Raw genomic sequence first — 14,362 nt, forward strand, 5'->3', positions numbered from 1 at the left:
AGCAGGTTTCTGGTTCATTGATCACATGGATAATGTTTACATGTTCCCCTAAAGAAACAAGAATGTCTTTGAAAACCTCTATTGTTGTTAATTCTCTATTACAAAAAGTGGAATATAAATGTTCGATAACATTTTGAAAGATTCCTCTTTAGGCTACATACTAAGTTAGGTATCAGTGTAATGGAGTTATCATTGTTTTTTGTCTGATGCTCACACAATCTGTACTTCCCTGCCGCATATATCGCAATTAGAGCTAATTGTTTGTCACAGTCATTGCAGCTAAACTTATGGCTGTTGATTCAGCCTGATAAACAGATGTTAATTGGATTTCATTTAGCAGGAGGATAACTTATAGCCTGTTCAGAGGCCTTAATGATTTCTGTGGATCGTAGAAAGCTTGTTCATAATCCTAATGAGGCGATTTATAAAAACATTCAATTACTCTGTGATAGGTTAACACAGTACTGGGTATAGTTTTGCATCACAATACGTGGCAAACTTACAAAGTATGTGCATACCTTTGTGTTATTTCCCTGTTATCATCTGCTCAGATGGTGTCACGCAACTCTAATTAATAGCTGTTGCAAGGAGCCCAATGCAGAGCCACTGAGGTGGACTTGGGAACCTCTAGTTTGCTGTAAATTTTCTAAAGAGAGTCACACCAGAGTCTTTATTAACACAGACTCCTCTCTGTCCCTCTTGCCAGCTTGGTGAGATCGATGAGTGATCCATGTCACAGTGGCAAAATCAATACTAAACGCATAGACACGACTTTAGAAGCACAGAGTGTCGTAAAGGTTGCGTCTTGACGAGAATAATTTATTTCCCAACATGCTTTTATAGAGTGTTTTGGTGTTTCGTTTATTTAATGGCTGGTTAACAGTGCTACGGCAGATGTGGGAAACAGTTTGTCTCTGACATTGTCACTAGATTGTAATGAGATTTGTAGCCAGTGGTGACTCTGTGGATAATGAGGAGACAATGCGTCAAAAACAAGTTGCTGAGGTACATCCTCTCTCTTTTGTTCAGTTGTTTTGTTCTCAATTCTGGTATTGCAACCAGCCAGCTGACTGTATCTCACTGACCAGCAGTTGTCTTGCTTAGATCTGATACAGCTTTTTTCTTTTTTTTTTCTTCAGCAAATGCAAAACAACATATTGCAAATGCTGATTGTTATCCATGGAGATTTTTATGGGGTTCGGTTCAGTCAACAAAACAGTCTGTGTATATTGAATGCAATTTGTTTTTCTCCCTGAAGCTGCACATGAACATGCTTTTTACAGCAAGCCCCGGAGGGACAAAGACACAACCACAGGGTAAAGTTACTCCGCTTATTGCAATAGTTTATGTTCATGTGGTTCTCCTTTTTTATTTGTTTTAGCAGGCTTCACAATGATTTGCACATTAACATTTCTTTCATGTCTGAGGCAGTCGTTTAATCTGTCCCCTCTCTTCCATTCTTAATGAGGGACTGTGATGACCTCGATAACAGAAGAGGTGGTCTGACACTCGATGTTGTGTGGTGGAGGAAACATGGGTGCCCATTAGAAAAACCCTCTTTTATTCAGTCTGCAAAAAATAAAATGTGTTGTTAAAACATAATGTTCACATTTCTTAGAGTAAATGAAAAAAGTAACCTGTAATGTTATTGTTTTTAGATTGTGCAGATTGTTTGATTCTGAATTTTAAAGGAATAGTTCACTTCCAGATTAAAAATAAAATAGAAAGTCCTCGTAATTTACTCATCCAATTGTCATCCAACATGTTCATGGCTTTCTTTCTTCAGTTGAAAAGAAATGATGTTTTTTGAAAAAAAACGTTCCAGGATTATTCTCCATATAGTAGGTTTCAGTGGTGGCCAACGGGTCGAAGGACCAAACTGAAGTTAGCTTCAAAGGGCTCTACGTGATTTGAGGAATATGGGCCTTATCTAGTGAGCCGTTTTGGCTATTTTCTAAAAAAAAAAGCAAAATAATTATATATGTTTTAACCACAAATGCCCATCTTATAAAGTCACGTTAGTGTTTACAGAGTGACCGTGCTAAGAAAGTCAAACGCTCTTTAAAAAAGTAAAAGTAGAACAACGATGTCGGATGATTTTGAAGTTGAAGGAGGTGAAATGAGATGTAGTTTACCCAGACGAAATACACAGATGAAGAATTAACTATGTGTGACATGCATGCGCATTGGGCACAAGACAAGCATTTGAGGTTAAAAAGTATTAAAAGTATTTTTTAAAGAAAACAATCCTTGCGCTAGATTTGACCCTGGTTCTTGTTCTCAACTAAAGAAATAAAGACTTGAACATCTCGTGTGACATGGGGTGATTAAATTAGCAGGAAATTCTTTGACAGCTGTCTCCATATAGTTAATCATCCTTCAGGTAATTAGCCTGACACACTAATATATAATTAGAATGCAAATTCATGCACACAGGAAGTGTGTAAGAGGGCCGTTAAGACCACTTGCATCAAGTGTTTAAAAAGCAATCATGTCATAAGGTGCTCTTCAGTGTCAGTTGGGGCAGCCTTTAGTTCTATTATACTGCAAGATCTCATACGCCTCACATTTTAGTCCGAAAATAGTCACTGTTTGTAGATAATTGATCACTGACTAAATGCGTTTTCCTTAAGATCTTGCAAATGATTTTGTATTCAAGCTCAAATAGTTAATTTACATATAAATCGTATGTTTTCTTCATGTCCCTGATGTGCAGGTCATGAAATTTCAAACTCGCTAACCCACTGTACATTTAGCTCATCCTCTCTTTCACGCTCTGTGCTTGCACATTATAAATGCGCCAAACATTGAGCTTTATCTTGATATCCACAACGGTAATGGTGCATTAGATGAAACTAGCCAATGCTGAGAGGCGCTGTAGCATTCCAGCAGACTTTCGGGTGCTTGTTAACTTTCACCCTTATCGCTGCTTGCCCTCAGCCCAACCTCTCTGGACCAGTAGGAGAAATCAATAACTTATTCCCCAAGCAAAATCCTATTTCTAACCCCTGAAACACCTCGAGCAGAAAACCAGCAGCTTTCTGTAGCCTTTATTATGTGGAGACTTGTGGTGCATGTAGGCGTGGAAACAAATAGCCACAATTTAGTGATGGTGCTTTGATGAGACACAGAGAAATCTATCTGACATGCAGAATCTAATTGAGTCTCTAGAGTCTGATGTTCTCTCTCTATCTCTCTGATGCCACTTGATTTGGCTACAAACCACAAGCTGAATGCATCGCACAACATGGAGCAGGACCATAGGTGTATTTGAAAGCAACATGTTTTTAATTCGCAGGAAATTCGTTCCTATCAATCTTGCACAATAGCAGTGCTCACTAAGATCTCTACGGACGCTTGCCATATAGAAGAATGACTGATGTGTGAGGAAATGCAGAAGCTGTGGCCTAATTATAACTTGGGTACATGTTCAGTAATGACTTTAGCTTTGTACATTGCATTGTTAGACTTGATTAGTGTTGCATGTAGCCAACATGTGTCTGCTTTTGCTGGGGCTTCACATGCACGAAAAAAAAAAGGCAGAAATACTTGCTTGTCTTGAGTTTCTGTAGATGGAGCTATTGGCCTCGTCTCTGCAGCTGGAACTATATCCTCAGGAATAAAAAAGCCCACAGGACCTGATTAATTTAAAATAGGAAGTGTAGCAAAACAGACTTTTAATCACTTCAAGACTGATATGGTGAATGGGGAGAACATATCTTAAAAACCCTCAGAAAGTGAAATTTATCGGGGAAAAGGAATCATTTAATATTCTGGCAACAAGTGCACACTTATCACCATCACTATTGTGATTGAATGGCACTTCCATTATGATTATGAAACATGAGGGATTATGAAACATTATGTCGATTCTATTGTGTTGTTATATGCTGTTTTTATGCTGTGTTGTGAAGCAACTTAATTTAAAGACATAACAATACAGTCATTTGTTTATTTTGTAAGTATATGATGATAACCTATACCTTTCAAGATACTGGAGTACTTCGTGTTCAACAGCAGAGATATCAAATGATATGGTTTACATGCATACTGTACATTTCATATGACCAGAGATGTTTTTTTTTAATTTTTTTTATGACATTCAGACTGATTAAGCGGCCATGAGATAACATTCTCTTATCATTATTCATAATTATACCAGTAATACAAATATTATTCACTTTATTAGATATGAAAGTTGATTTAGCTATACTAAGGTTTGAGATGCAAATGTACAATTTATTTAACTATAAATATTCTTCATTTTAAGACAGATTTGATTTGATATACTGTATGCAGATTCTTATTCTTATTGTAAGCTATAAACCACATCACAAACAGTGATTGGCTGACTGTCTGGGTGAACTGAGAATATATACAGAGGCCACTGACAATTGCATATGGACACAAGCCAGAATCATATGATCAAATATTTGCAGTTAATAAATTCATTTCTTTGGCGAAAGTTAATAAACTGATCCTCCACTCCTGGAAAACAACATGACTCTGCAAACAAAGGACACGATTGATCGCTCGCTCGCTTTACTGTAACTGAGACATGCAGCCTGCATGCCCTTCTAGATTAGAGTAATTACAATACCTAATTAAATAAAAATTGACTCGCCATGGCTCCCAACATGACTTTGAGAATGAATACAGCAGACATAGCATGGCATGTAATCTGCAAGATTAAAGACCCCTTGAAATTGTTTAACGATTGCATTGTTCTTACTACTTAAATTCCAAGTTTTGGGAGGATATTGGATTTATTTATCTTTATTTTATTTCATATTTTACAATTGTAAATAGCTTACATATTTGCATATAGCTTACATATAAGGGTATAGCTTTTTGTCACCAAAGATGATGTTCATGGACTAAATACCACAGCTCTCTTAGTATTGATTGCATGTGGTCTTTAAGCAAAAAGTTTTGCTACACAAAAACATCATCTCCAAGTTGATGTAATAGAACTTTGAAAGAGAGTTCTGGGAAAAAGATGTTAATTACCTTCAGTGATAGAAGGGAGGGTGACAAAAACTTTTCTGAAGTGAAGATAGTATTAGTCACTATAGCTTTTTTGTTTCTTTCCAATAAGCTGGAGCTCCTTATGGAGACCGATCTGCTGCAGGGTTTAGCATAATGACGCATTGGCAGCCACCTCCCGTTGTTAATTCAAATGACCTTTTCTCATGTTTTCTGCCATGTAGAGCAGGTGTAGGGTTGTAAATGCTCATTGTTGAACTTGTTAAATGATTTTTTGCTGCTAATGCCTCTCACCAACTGTCTTCTCAGAAGTTAATAATAATTCATTTGGTAGGGAGCAAAAATAGGACAATCTTGGCCATTAGTTAACTGGTCCTTTTTTTTTTTGTAATGTTTTGGTTTGCTATCTACCATATTTATTAGAAAAGCAGCACATTATGTTCTGATGGTCTGTGCTCTTTAAACATCACTCCTTTATAACAGGTTCTCTGTTAATGTTAATTACATTTTGCGTGAGCGTGTTTGCTCCGAGCTGATAAAAGTAACCTCTCCCCAGTGCGCTGTGTCCCCAGACCTGCAGTGTGGCTTTCATTTTCTGCTGTTCTAAATGGACTGAAAGGAAACTTGGAAGAGAGAACCATAAGCCGAATTCAGCGAACGTGAGCCAGCCAACAGGAGCTAAATTTGGTCTTGTGATCTACCCACAGGACACCTACAGAAACTTTTCACTAAACAAATAGGTTATTCTGTTGTGCACTGTAATATAAGCCTGTTCTGATGGGTGGTCGATTGTAACAACGAGAGCAGGATTCTAGCATGTACTGTTTAAAATGTACAAATATTAATAAAATACATTGATTTTAACTGAAACAATTTAGTAGTGTGTAACCTTTATGGACACACAAATATTATTGATGGTTATTATTGGATACTAATCAAATCTTTCCTGGTTCAAGTTCGACTTATTAACCAAGCACTAACTGTGCTTATAAACACTACATTAATATGCATTATACAGAGGCAAGATGAAATTAAAATACCATCTAAACCTTTCTGAAGATAGTCCGTTCCTCTTCATATAAACTCCCACCTGCAGTTCAGTATTTAGGATTTTTGTTTCCAGTATTTCATGCACCATGAACAGTGAGCTTGCTCTGCCTGTACTGAATATTCTCTTCTTTGCATATTTCATTTGACCAGTGCCTCATAATATTTGGCTATACATACAGTATTTGGCATATAATAGTAAAAATCTATTTATTTTACAAATTTAATAGAATTATTGAATTTATGGATTTATAAATATACATTTATTTAGATTTTTTTTTTCAATATTATTTAAAATAAATATACATGTCATTGCATATAATACAAATATACATGTTGTTTTCTATCTGTAACTAGTGTGAGTGTACTCTACCTGGTACAGTAACAAAATAATTTCACCCTCCTGTCTTTTTCGGTTCTTTATTCCAGACTGAAGCTTGTAAGGAACTCTCTTGTTTTGCATGTATCATTATGCATTTCTCATGTAGGGTTCTGGTCATTTAATGATAATGAAATATGAGCTCATCTAAAGGTCTTCAGTCCAGTTGCTGTCTGGTGCTCATATCAGTTTTGCGGTTTGTGCGTGACCTAAATGTTGTTCTCAACACTTATTTGATGTTGCTGTCAGTTAATTATCCAATTTGACAGATAAACCTGTGCCTCAGTCGGACTTAATTAATGAAATAATGTTGAATCATGTATGATAAGCTGGTGTTCTGGAAGTCACTGATATTCCCTTTTTGTCACTGTCTGTTGCTATATGGTTATGTGACAAAAGGGGTTTATTTACTATACATTATTCATTCATACTTTTTTTTTTTAAACACATGATAGCAGTTGTATGAAAAGGACAGTTTGAGAGTCACATTTCACATTTCACACACACACATGACATTTATATATGTTAGTAAATATGAGTAGCAAAATGTAGTCTAACTTTGATCATTGATTCAATAGAAGTGAATCAGAGAGATGTGCTCATGAATCATTGGTGGTGTAAATGAATTCATCCTGCATATAAAATACTGTGCAGCTCCGTCTGCCCTGTCAGATAATTCTACAATGTGTAATACAGCTCAGGAGAAGAAGAGGCAGCCATTTGCATAGTAATAGCCAGATAATGTCATATGTCCAACTGAACCATGCCACTGTGTACATGGGTGGTTATCTTAAGGCTATTTGAAATGTTTGGACTGAATAGGAGGATTTTTCCCTGCCACACATGAGAATACAAATATGAAACAGCTGCATATATTTTACATCTGTTTTAAAGTAAGTCAGGGAGTAACGTGGGAAGTGAGATGAATGGACCATAGTTTGGTCCATATGGGCTAAAGGTCATTGTTGCTGTTGGGCAACTGTAAGATTTGCATACTTTCCATACTTAGAATTAGTGTGTCCTAAATCATGGTAGTGTAGGTTGAAATCTGTATTCCAAAAATGCCTGGATGGTTTACTATTTAAGTAGAATTAAATAAGAGGTTTTAATTATTAATAATTACTGAATTTGTATTATTATATAATGTTATCTGTGTTATGTTTTATCTGCAAACATATTGTGCATTTTCTTTCAAGACAACTTGATTGAGTTTTCTCTACAGTAGATTTTTAGTTCTGCAATGTAAATGCTAATTTGTTTGTTCATGCAATGCTGATTCTCTTATTTTACTTATACTTAAATTCTTGTCACAGTAGCTGAAACAACAATTACTGTCGTTGAGGTAATACATTTTTGTCAGTTTTTTTTTGTTAGTTTTTTTTTAGCAAAAAAAAAAGAATGTTTAAAAAGTCACCACATTAATTTATGTTTGCTTACAAATTACAAACGTGAAAGGATAAGTTTAACATGCAGACAAGATTGTCTTTGTTTATAAGACAATTTACAAGACTAAGATATGCAAGAAATGGATTAAGTGGTGGAACATACTCTAGGCCTCAAAACCAGATGAGCTCTTTACATCACAGTACAACAAATAACTAACAATAATGATAAAACAATAACAAATAAAGTCAGCAAACAGCAAAAAAATAATGCTATAACAGTAACTGCATAATTTATTCATGCTGTAATGCATGCTGGGAACTCACAAATTAACTCCTTAACATTTCAACAATATGACATTCCTTGTTCAGACACATGTGTTTGACTAGTTGGGGCAACATTTGGGGTAATTTTGTTGGTATGGCAAGGATTTTTATTTTTTATTTTTTTTGTAATTGAGTCTAAAAACTGGAAAATGAGCAGTTGCATTTTTTATTTTTTTTATTTTTTTTACAGTGTGGAGGATGTTAACTGTAGCAAGATGACTGACAGTGCAGTTTAAATTGTAACAGGATGCACATAAGCAACATAGCAGTCTGTTAAAGATACAATAATTACAAAGTATTATATCCCAAAACCTTTCTGCTACATGCTCAAAAGTAGTACTTTTTCGAAAAAAAGTTTTTAGGCCGTGAAAAAGGGATGTAATGTAGGATTCATTGTCCTTTTATGATTAGTTGAATAGTTTAAAAATGTTCCATTTTTAAAGATCAGGCTACTATTCAAAATGTGTGTAAAGATCTTTTGCAGTATTAAACCAAACAATGCAGTATTTAATTAAAAAACATTGCTAAAAATGGGAAGATTTAGATTTACATACAGTAAGATGAAAAAAAAAAAAAAATATGAGGATCAAGGACCAAACTCCTCATTGGTGCTCAGCTGGCAGCTTCATTGACCAGTAGACACTACAGTATACCAGCTCCAGCTCCGGCTGCAAGAGCAAAGAGAAGATTCTGGGATGCTGGCCCTTTGGGCAGAGTTTCAAAGAAAAAGCCTGACACTGGCAAAAAGAAAAGGACGGACAAGAGAACATAAAGATTAGATTGAAAACGATTAGGCAGATGAAGAGTATTAAGGGTGGATGAAGTTTTAGGGTGTTGAGCTGTTGTGGGAACAAATTAATCGCAAGGGTTGTGAGAAGCATCTTACAGGCCAGTCACACCAGTGGGAGGTGCACGCAATGAAACGTTTGAATATCTTCTGTCTTCTAGAATTCACAACATCTTGGTGATTCAAACTGTATCTGTTTTCGTTTTCTTAACCATTACAGTTCATGGTGAAAGTACACTCAAGTTTTGAATGTAGTTAATAAGCTCCACACAGTCAGGTTTTATTATTACATTATATTCATTTATTGAAATAACTAATGATAATGCAATGAACTCTGCACCACTTCAGTCCCTATTGTAAACAATCCCTACTGTTCTTGCCATATTTAATAACTTGTCTACTCTGGGTATTTTATTCCTCATCATTGTTTAAAAATTCTGTGGTAATTCTCGCAAAGTTGAGTAGCGGCAGGTGCGGCCCATGCTGAGACAGTTATTCATATACTGTTTGTAAGAAGTGTTACATATCCCACGCTGGGCACTACAGGCTCTTACACAGCACATAAATAAACACCCTACACCAGGCACATCACCTGGCAGCCATTACTCTGCCTCCCTCATGAGGTGAAGTGGTGGTGCGTCTGTGGGACACAGAGCAATCTTTTTATTGATAACAGCAGGTAGACAAACACATAAGGCTTTTATATCACCGCCACCAAACACAGAGCATCAGTTCTTTGCACCGTGCAAGCTGTTGCAGTTTAATAAGACATGTTTTATTCAAATAGAATGTTTGCTTAAAAAAATGGGGAAGTAAAATTTGATGATTGTAAAATCTAAAACCGAAAGGACTGGAGTGGTATGTTTATTTCTACAGTACATGACACATTGCTTTCTGTGATAAATGCGTAGTTTGTAAAATCGACATTATTTAACATAATACACAGTGTTGTAACAGTGATATTTAGAAATATACAGTTCATGGCTATCGAACAAGAACACAAAATTTCCCTATGTTCATAATTACTCAAATGGAGCACCCACACAGGACACACAACCCTTTAAAATGGTAGCAGAACATGAATTGCATTCAAAAGCACTTCTTGATCTTTCTAGAACGCCCACATGTTATTGTTTTGTATTAATGCTTCACACTCTGTGCTTTTGAAGTCACATTTGAGGCTGCTTGGTAAACTGATGATTACAAAGGATGTAGATATAGAAAAGAAGAGAAAAGACATTGTATACTTGGGTTTTGCAGTGCAGGCATAATTAAGGAAGGCAATTCATTTTTACTGTCAAAAGTGACTCAATTAATACTCATCCACAAAATAGTCATTGGGACTTTTTTAAATGAATAATGGCTGATAATCAAGTGGCATCAGAGCATCGAGTTGTGTGGTCACATTTTTTTGCCACAAAGACACTTTATAGTTTTATCTGAGTAACATTAGAATGTTACATTAAAATAAAGTAAATGTGAACAGTGAATGTGATGATGTAGATCAGTGATAGTTTACCCAAAAATAAAAATTATGTCATTAATTACGTGCTCTCGTGTCATTGCAAACTCGTAAGACCTTCGTTCTTCTTTGGAAGACAAATCAATAAAAATTTGATGTGAGCCGAGAGCTTTTTGACCCTGCATAGACAGCAAAACAACTGACATGTTCAAGGGCCAGAAAGCTAGTACGGACATTATTGAACCATTCAATTTCTTTGTGCGCAAAGAAAACAAAAACAAAAAACGGCTTTATTTAAGTTTATTCTCTTCTATGTCAATCTTGAATCTTATTAAAATTAAGGTGGAAGAACTGATGTCAAAAGGATTATATTAACAGTGTCCTTACTACCTTTCTGTGCTTTGAACATAGTTGTGTTGCTGTCTATGCAGGGTTAGAAAGCTTTTGGATTTCATCATAAATATCTTAATTTGTGTTCCGAAGATGAACAAAGGTCTTAAGGGTTTTCGAACGACATTAGGGTGAGCAATTAATGACATAAATACATTTATTTGGGTGAACTAACCCTTTAAATGAGAGAATTACAGATACCCAACACAATATCAGTAATTGGCCAACATATATGTGTATATTGAACTTGTCTATTAAATGTTTTTTTAAAAGCTTTTCTCGTCTCAAATGTTTTTAATTCTGCTAACTTTTTCCAGTGTACATTGGATTAGCTAAGTCTTTAACTGTAAATTTTACATAGTCGACCTTATATTTTAGACTGTAAGGCACCAAGCAATATAACACGAATGCTTATCTTACTTAATTAACACTAAACAAAATGTCTCAATAGATTCAGTGGTAAAACTGTAAATTACAACCAGCAAATCACTGACTGTGAGAGATGCATTAATGAAGATTCAGGGTCAAGTAAGAGTTTCTTTATGACCCATCAAAATGCACATAATCACACAATCAAAGGGATTTGTTAACATTTAACAAGCTCCCTCACGCAATATAATGTGATGTTCAAAAAGCATCATCAAGGCCATTTGTTTTCAGAGGCTTTGGGCATGTAATGCATACCAAAAGTCTTAACATTATTAACGCACTGTAAATTCCAAAGGATCAATAAAACCCCTTTAGCCAGCAGGACACCTGCTGACTTACATTTCTCTCTGGCAAGAAAAGTAAATTACTACCCTACCCAAGTGAGACCATTAAAGAATGTTGTCGTCATCAAATATTCCCACTTTGCATGGATGATTTATTTTGTGCTGTAATGATATATGAGGGGGAAAAGAGCAAAATTATTAGCAATTTTGTGGTTCCATAAAGAGCATTTAATTTAGCTTCAGATAGTAGCATATCCACACTGGTCTGGGCATGTGGTGTGGAGGCTTCAAAAAATTACTTCAGTGGTGCTTGAACTTAATATGGTTGGTAAATGGTGAAAGAATAAGATGGAAAAAAACACGTGGTCCTTAAGGGCAAAAAAATAGATACAGTAAATAGGTAGAGCTTAAGTTATATGTAATCATGAATAGTCCTTTAAAGTTTTCTCTCGTTTTTGTGCATATCTGTGCTTTAGCATTTGGGAAGATTATTCAGATTCATAATATTGATTTTCTAGAGAACACTTACTTGGTTCGCTACATCGAGGAGATAACCAATGGCCAGTATATGTTCTCGTAAATGGGACATTCTTCTTTGCACAAGTATGAGCACGAAACGCTCGATTAGATCTCTGTTGTTGTTGTTTTTCTGGGAGGGATGTTTTGTGTGCCGCTGTAATCGCATTATTCATCAGTGGTGCATGTTACATGTTTCCCTTCCAGGTTCAATGTCTTTTGAGGATTTTTTGTTAGCTTTCAGCAGAACAGCACTTTGCAATCCTCAGCACTGTGTGTTGGTTAACAGTGCTCCATCCTTAATTGAAGAAAAAACCATGTTATGTTTCTAATATCCAGAGGGAGGAATGAGATACAAAAGATGATGAAAAGATCCATCAAAAGCTTGGAAATGTATCCTCTGGCACTATTTTGTTTCAAATGTGAGAAAGTTGATTAGAGGAGACAAATGGAACATATTAGTGGACTCTGTTTATTGCACTTAACACTATTTGGTGCGTGTTGTGTGTCAAGATACCAAAACTTAAAGGGTTGGTTGATTTATAACTTTAGTTAAACTTAAGTTAACTTTTTTTTTTTTTTTTTTTTTTACTTTAGTTAGTGTGTAATGTTGCTGTTTGAGCATATCTGCAAAGTTATGAATCTGAAAGTTCAATGCAAACTGAGATATTATCTTTTTTTTAATTATAGCAGTTTAATGTCTAGTTATGGGTGGTACTACAATGAGCTTCTTCCCATATATTATATATATATATATATATATATATATATATATATATATATATATATATATATATATATATATATATATATATATATATATATATATATATATATATATATATATGAAGAGTCAGATGCAAAAGCCTCTAAGTGCCATCTGAAATGTTCATCTAAAATTTGGATTTTTTTATCAGGCTCCTGTATTTATGTTCAGTTATTTCACTTTAATAGCCTGAAAAAATAACCTGCATATTGCAATTAAAATAAAATGACTCAACCTAAGCATAGGATCTTGATCACTTGTCTGTGATTGGCTACAATACTGAAGGCTTCAAAAACAAATATAACAACAAAAAATGTGTAGGCCTATATAAAATCCTTTAAAGGGTATGACATACACATTTTCACCTAATCTCATGTTAATCTTGAGTACCTATAGAGTAGTCCTGCATCCTTCATATATCCAAAGAGTTTTATCATATTTACAAAAGAAAAATACAGCTTTCCGATTCTTTCTGGAAAAAGCTGAGCTCCTGGAGGAGTGCCGTGGGTGGAGCTATAATACTGATGTTTCGTGTTGTTTCCATTAACATATATTCAATTATTTGCTGATTTCCAACAAAATACAGAAATCTGATGCAATTGTACTTACTGTACATGAATGGGGTCTTTTATCACAAGGACGGCTCCATGTTTAAATAGCAAACGATGTGTAAATCCAGCATCGACCTGGGCCTTGTTTATAAAACATTAAAGCTGCAGTTGGTAACTTTTGACGCTCTAGCGGTTAATAAACAGAACTGCTTGCATCTTGCGGAAGAACATCGTAGCTGGAACTACTTCTCTCTGTTTATGTCTATGAAGAATCACAAAGGTACTGGGTTACTCCGCCGGTACCCCTGAAGCAATCTAAAATAGTATTTGAGAAGCTGAACATGGTAAACTTTCCCTCACATCCAAAAACACACTTATTCGGAGGCATTCTCGAACAAATCCTATGCAGCGCTGGCAACGATTTTGAAGCGCGTTGATGTGCACGAATCGCTCTCCTCTGGTCAATGTGTGTGCGCGGGCGTGCATTTCCGGGAGAAATGCTCATATATGAACCTCTGTTCTTGTCTACATCGTTAGATCAACGATTGAAAAAAAACAGCCGAAACTTGGAAGTAAGATTTTCGGCACAGAAATTCTCAGTCATTCTTCTAAATTATTTGTAAAAACTTTGGCCATTTTTAGCATGAGATTCCATCTCTTTAACACTGTGAACAACTCTGAATACACAAAACACCATTGTACCCCCCCCCCCCCCCCTTAAAGCTCTTCATTGAGTGAACAACAAATATGCACAATAATTTATTGGCTGGTACCAAATTATGTCTATACTTGTTGCTATATCTACTGCACGAAGGCTGGTATTGTTACATTTTTTCAAATTTGAGTAATGGGACCAGTTTTTTTGGCTGCACTAAATGTGACCCTGGACCATTAGTCATTAGTAGCATGGGTATATTTGTAGCAATAGATTTTTCTTTTATGCCAAAAATTATTAGGATATTGAGTAACAATCATGTTCCATTAAGTTATTTTGTATATGTACTGTAAATATATCAAAACGTAAATTTTTAGTAGTAATATGCAATGCTAAGGTCT

Source organism: Carassius gibelio, chromosome B1, assembly GCF_023724105.1.
Source record: "Carassius gibelio isolate Cgi1373 ecotype wild population from Czech Republic chromosome B1, carGib1.2-hapl.c, whole genome shotgun sequence".
Taxonomy (NCBI): domain Eukaryota; kingdom Metazoa; phylum Chordata; class Actinopteri; order Cypriniformes; family Cyprinidae; genus Carassius; species Carassius gibelio.